We start from the raw sequence: 6,775 nt of genomic DNA on the forward strand, positions 1-6,775 counted from the left end.
GAAATTGCAAGCTAAAACATCAGCAAGATAATACTACATTCATCTAAGAATGGCTAAAATTCCAAACACTGTCATCACCAAATACTGGTGAGGATGTAGAGCAACAGGAACTCTCATTCATTGCTGGTAGGAATACAGCTTGTTACGGTCAGTCATGCTAAAACTGTTGGTGTGTTCTGCTCATTTTTTTTGTGTGTGTAGCTAAAACTGTTCTAAAAAAACAAAACAAAAACAAAACAAAAACAAACAAACAAACAAAAAAATCCCTGCTAATTAAGAGATTAAAGAGTTACTCTATTCTTTAAAATAAACTGGTGAACGTGATACCTCAGTTATGTGCAGGTAAGAATGGAAACACAGAAAGACTCAGTAGCTTGCCAGTGGTCACATGCAGTCTGTTCTTGATAGATGGTGTTGACAATTAAATGAATAAATAGGCGAAATAAACTCAAAACACACTGTCTATTTATTTGGATAGACTGTAGCAATTTCATTTTATTTATTATCATAAAGTCTCAAACTATATTTAATTTTGCAACTATTTTGTGGGAACCTCTCATTTTGAAACTTCCTACCAAAATATACAAGTGATACATATATTTGCAAATTAGCCTGTACTTGTGATGCTAATACAAATGTCCATTGCAGAAGGTTGTTAGAAGTTAGTAAAAAATGACTAAGTCCAGGATTAAAAAAAATTGTAGACAGAATTCTAAATTTTGCTAAAAGTGCAATAATCGTCACATAGAATCCAGAATAAGTCCTATTCCTAAAAATTAGACAAATATGGTTACCATATTGTGAAGGAAAATAGTGTTTAAGAATGGATAAATACGGACAAGCAGCAGTTGGCGTAATGGCTATGTGGCTGGACTCCCATGTAGTTGACTGTGGTTTGAGTCTTGAACCCAGGGGCTTAAACTCAAACTCATGCCAGGCATGTGTGCATGTGTGCCCAAGATCCCAAGAGGAGAATGGGAGAGAAAGGATTGTGGGGTGGCCATCCCCCCGGGAGGTGATTTCTTACTTTCTGTCCTTGTCTCTGTCTTTCTGGAGAGCACACACGCCCTATAGCAAAATCCTCTTCAAAAAATAAAAAAAAAGAAAGAAAGAAAGAAAGAAAGAAAGAAAGAAAGAAAGAAAGAAAGAAAGAGAGAGTGGATAAATGAATGAAAGGAATAAGAATTGGGACCAACAATGTGACATTGTGGTTAAGAGACTGGACCTCCCACATGGCTGACCATAGATCAGGTCCTGGACCTGGCAGCTTGCTTTCTCATTTACTCTTTCACCTTCATTCATTTGCTCTCTGATGAGTGTACATGCCTTATGGCAAATTTAAAATAATAACAACAATAAGAAAGGAATAAGAATTGTTTCCTGTCTTTTAAGAATTTCCAAGCTGGCACAGGTCAAATGTGTGTGTGTGTGTGTGTGTAATATAATAGTACGTACACATATGTTTAATATCTTTAAATCTAGCAATAATGGACTTTGGAAGGGTCGACAAAACAGAAAACCTGAATCTTGTTCAGAGAAATATTTTAATGAGAACAAGTAGCTTATAGGACAGATGCTTTTTAAAATCTCAAAGTCATAGCAAAAGCACTTTTTGATTCATATTTATCCATATAGTCAAAAAACCCTTATTTATCAGTGTCCAAGAAGACAGGAGGATTTTGATATCTTACATTATTGCAGGACCCAGAGAAAAGAGCACTTCTAGATACGTTCTAGCCATTTTGTGCTATTTGAAACAAGACAGCATTTTATTTTTAAAGTTCCTAAATTATTATCCATATCCATATATATATTTGGAATATAGCTTCATCATACTATTGTGGGAAGGCAAAAAGGTGACAAACTTTCAGGGATGTCCTAAATAGTTGGCTTGATGAGAATCAGACCTGGGATGCATCAAAATCACTTGGAACAACTTGTTAACATACACATGACAAGATCCCATCTGCCGAGATTCTATTTCAGTAGGTCTGGGATGGGCCAGATATTTGTGTTTTAACAAGCTCTTCTGATGATCCTGGGATATACCACAGTCTGAGCTCCACTGAATAACACTAGTGGAACAAACAAAGGGAAGATCTACAAGCAGACCTGGACGAGACAAAATTTCAACTCAAATCCCTAAGCATGAATAGAGACTCATATGGGGGGGGAGTGCTGTTCTTTATTCTGTGTTTAGTTTATTTGATTTTAGCATTAGCTTCTTCCTTTTTTTTTCTTTTTCTTTTTCTTTCTTTCAGAGAGAGATTTTTACTGTAGGCCATGTATGCTCACCAGAGAGACAGAAAGTGAGAAGTCATCACCCAGGTTAATGACCACACCATAATCCCATCTCCTCCATTCTCTTTTCAGAATCTTGGGCACACACACACAAACCCCCATTACAAGTTTTAAGCCGCTGGGTCCAGGACTCTAACTGTGGTCAACTACATGGAAGTCCAGCTACATAACCATTACACCATCTGCTGGTCCCAATTTTAGCATTAGTTTCTATATTCTTATATGTATTAATATATTGGTTAATTAATATTAAGTCTGATTCTGTCGAAGGGACTATAATCTATTTATCATCTCTTTCTGAATATATGGATAATCTCTACCTAATTGTTCTATCTTTACCTATAAAATGATGAGGCAGGTTAGAAAAGGAAGTAACAATGACTCAAATCAAATGTCTACCTTATTTCCAGACAGTGTTATGTTGTTCCCTTTAGAGTTGATTCTTATTATACCATATCCTGGCAAAAACAAACAGAGATGGAGAGTCTGTAGCCTCAATATGATCCTCGCCTGGCGTCAGTCAGCCTCAAATCATGGCTATGTGCATGCCTGACATACAGGAGGTCTCTGGATGTGAACCCAGAACTTTCCAGTGTGGATCATTCTTGCAGAGCATCATGTTTGCTTGCTGCACCATGGAATGCTCCTTTAAATTAAAAAAATATATATATATTTAGAGAAAATGACATCCTGTTCAGGCTCTCATCATACTGTGATTCCCCCACCTTGCCCTCCATCTGGCCAGGATCATCTGTGCACCCATGGCTTCACCAGCATGTTCAGATCAATCCTGAACCCCGGGCCTTCCCATGTGGCTCCAATATCATGAAGAGGTGCCATATTACCTGTGCCACCACAGCTGGAAATGCATTTCATGTGCTTTAGAAAAAAGCAATGTTCCTGAATTAAATCCTTTTATAAAACCCATCTCAATGAACTACATTTCATTTGCCTTATTTTTTTCTTATGTGAAGTAAAATATCTGTTTCCTTCAAATCTTCTGCTTCTCCACATTCTTATTCTTAGATTAATATAATTATTCATCCAAGTTATAATTTAAAAAATTTTATATCACTCTGGAAGAGACCAGTGCATATATTTTATAATTTCTCCATCAAAACAAACAAGTAGATAAGTCTTCACATTTAGTTTTCTAAGGAGACATACAGAATAGTCTCAGGCATAAGACAGACAGATAAAATACGTGCCCAAATAATACTGGGGCTCTGTTTAAAAAAGTAAAGGAAGGATGAATGCTCAAGAAGCATCCAACTATGCTTTGAATGAATAAAGAGAATAATCTTGAGAGTAGTTTTAATTTTTTTATTAGGTTAATTCTTATATTGTTGGAACTATCAGCATTTCCAGTATCAAGCTTTGAAAAATGAAATGAACTAATTATTGTGTCCTTGGAAACTTGGACTGTCTCTTTGCAACTTCCCTGTATTATAATTCTGACTACATTTGGTATGAATAGGTATGTGGTTATTACTAATAACTATAACTATGGGGAACTTAAGGGATTGCTAGACAGATAAATATCATTAAAATTCTTGATTATGAATTTAGTTGGATGAACCCAATTCAGTAATCTTTATACATCAAGGTGAATGACTGTAACTAGATAACTATATATGCAACTTTATGAAAGCTTCAGAATGTTGGTTAGGAATATTTTTATATTCCAGATGAAAGTATGCTCACCTGATAATAGCATACACAAAAAATAATGGAAAATAAGAACTAAACTTTTTGGGTCAGAAACAGTACCACGTATTTCCTAAATAATTTACTCATGGCAAAGGTTTCCTATTTTTTTTATAATGCACATGTTGTACATGAGTATATATGCTCATAGAATATCTTGATAGAAATCTTATTAATGCCCTTTGGGTACAACTGTTTTCTTTCTTTATTTAAAAATACAATTTAAGTCATATCTCAAACCATAATATCATAAATGGTTAGCTACATACATTAAAAAACCTAATATGGTAAAGCAGACTTTTTTCCCTATGATTTACTTATTTAATTTTATTATTTCTAATTTTCTACAGGTCACATGCATGTGAGAGAAAGAAAGCAAGTGATTAAAATCTTCTCAGACAAATAAAACCTGAAAGAATTCACCAACACCAGACCAGCTCTTCAAGAAACCCTGAAGAAAGTACTGTTTCAGAAAAACTAAAGAATCAACAGCCAGAAACAAAGAAATAACAGGCAACTAAGACAATGTCCAACTTAAATGTTGGAACAGATCCTGTAACATCAATAATAACATTGAATGTTAATGGTTTAAATTCTCCAATCAAGAGACACAGACTGACTGAATAGATAAAACAACAGAAACTCTCTTAACTGTTGCCTACAGGAAACCCACCCCATGGAGAAAGACATATATAGACTGAAAGTGAAGGGTTGGAAAAAGTTTTTCCATGCAATTGGGAACCAAAAAAGAGCTGGAGTTGCGATACTAATTTCTGACAAAATAGGATTTAAAACTAAAACTAAACATTCGAAGAGACAAAGAAGGACACTATATCACAGTAAAAGGCTCTATAGATTGAGAAGATATAACGTTTATTAATATCTATGCAGGCTTAAAACTCACACCGGGTGCGCGTGTGTGCGTGCCCAAGATCCCAAGAGGAGAATGGAGGAGAAGGGATTGCTGCGTGACTATCCCCTCTGGGAGGTGATTTCTCGCTTTCTGTCTCTATGTCTCTCTCTGTCTGTCTGGCGAGCACATGCGCCCTATAGCAAAAACCTCTCCAAAAAAAACAAACAAACAAACAAACAAAAAAAATTCGAAGATATAAAGAAGGGCACTATATCGTAGTAAAAGGCTGTATAGATCGAGAAGATATAATGCTTATTAATATCTATGCACCTAACACAGGAGCACCCAAATATGTGAAGGAAAGACTGTTATATCTGAAAGGGGAGACAGACTGCAACACACTAATTGTTGGAGATCTCAAGACCGCATTATTTCCTCTGGACAGATCATCTAGGCAAAAAATAGGTAAAGAGATAAAGGATATAAATGATACCATAAATCAACTGGACTCAACAGACATCTATAGAACTTTCCACCCAAAAACCACAAGATAAAGTTTTTTCTCACCCCAACATGGAACCTTTTCGAAGATTGACCACATCATAGGACACAAAGCAAGCCTCTACAGATTCAGAGGCATAGAAACTATATCCAGCATCTTCTCTGACCATGATGGAATTAAACTTGAGTTTAATTTCAAGAGAAATCCTCAAAAATACCTAAAAACATGGAAACTAAATAACCTACTCCTGAATGACTCCACTATTACTGAAGAAATAAAGACTGAAATCAAAAGATTCATGGAAGCCAACAATAATGAAGACATGAGCTTCCCTAACCTTTGGGACACTGCTAAAGCAGTCATAAGAGGGAAGTTCATAGCAATTAGTGCACAGAAGAGGAAGATGAAAAGAAGATTAATGGATCACCTAACATCAAGCCGCTGGTAACATAACAACAGACATGGTAGAAATTCAAAACATCATTAGAAGATATTTTGAACATCTATATGCTAAGAAACAAGACAATCTGGATGAGATGGACAAATTCCTGGACAAATATAATCTACCAAGAATGAGCCAGGAGGATATAGAAAGTCTGAATAGACCCATAACAAGCCAGGAGATTGAATCAGTAATAAATAACCTCCCAACAAAGAAAAGTCCTGGGTCCGATGGATTCACCTCTGAATTCTACAAAACTTTCAAAGAAGAGTTAATCCCCATTCTGCTCAAGTTATTTCTAAAGATCCAAAAGGGTGAATCTCTCCCTAATTCATTCTATTAAGCCTCTATCACCCTCATCATTAAAACAGATAAGGATAGGACAAGGAAGAAAAACTATAAACCAATACCTCTGATGAACATAAACGCAAAGATTCTCAACAAGATACTAGCAAATCGTATTCAACAACTTATAAAAAAGATCACACACCATGATCAGGTAGGCTTTATTTCAGGAATGCAACGTAGGTTCAACATATGCAAAACCATAAATGTAATACATCATATTAACAGGAATAAGGATAACAACCATATGGTCATATCAACTGATGCAGAAAAAGCATCTGATAAGATACAACAGCCCTTCATGATCAAGACTCAGCAAAATCGGCATAAAAGGGCCATTTCTCATTACAATAAAAGCCATCTATGAAAAACCCATAGCAAACATCATCTTCAATGGAGAAAAGCTGAAAGCTTTCCCACTAAACACAGGAACAAGATAAGGATGCCCATTGTCTCCACTCCTTTTTTAATCTAGTACTGGAAGTCCTTGCCAACGCAATCAGAAAAGAAGAAAAAATAAAGGGCATTCGAATAGGAAATGAAGAGGTGAAACTCTCTCTATTTGCCGACAACCTGATTGTATACATAGAAGACCCAATGGTCTCCATGGAAAAATTACTGGAAG

Source organism: Tupaia chinensis, unplaced genomic scaffold (genome assembly GCF_000334495.1).
Source record: "Tupaia chinensis unplaced genomic scaffold, TupChi_1.0 Scaffold000448_1, whole genome shotgun sequence".
Classification (NCBI taxonomy): Eukaryota; Metazoa; Chordata; class Mammalia; order Scandentia; family Tupaiidae; genus Tupaia; species Tupaia belangeri.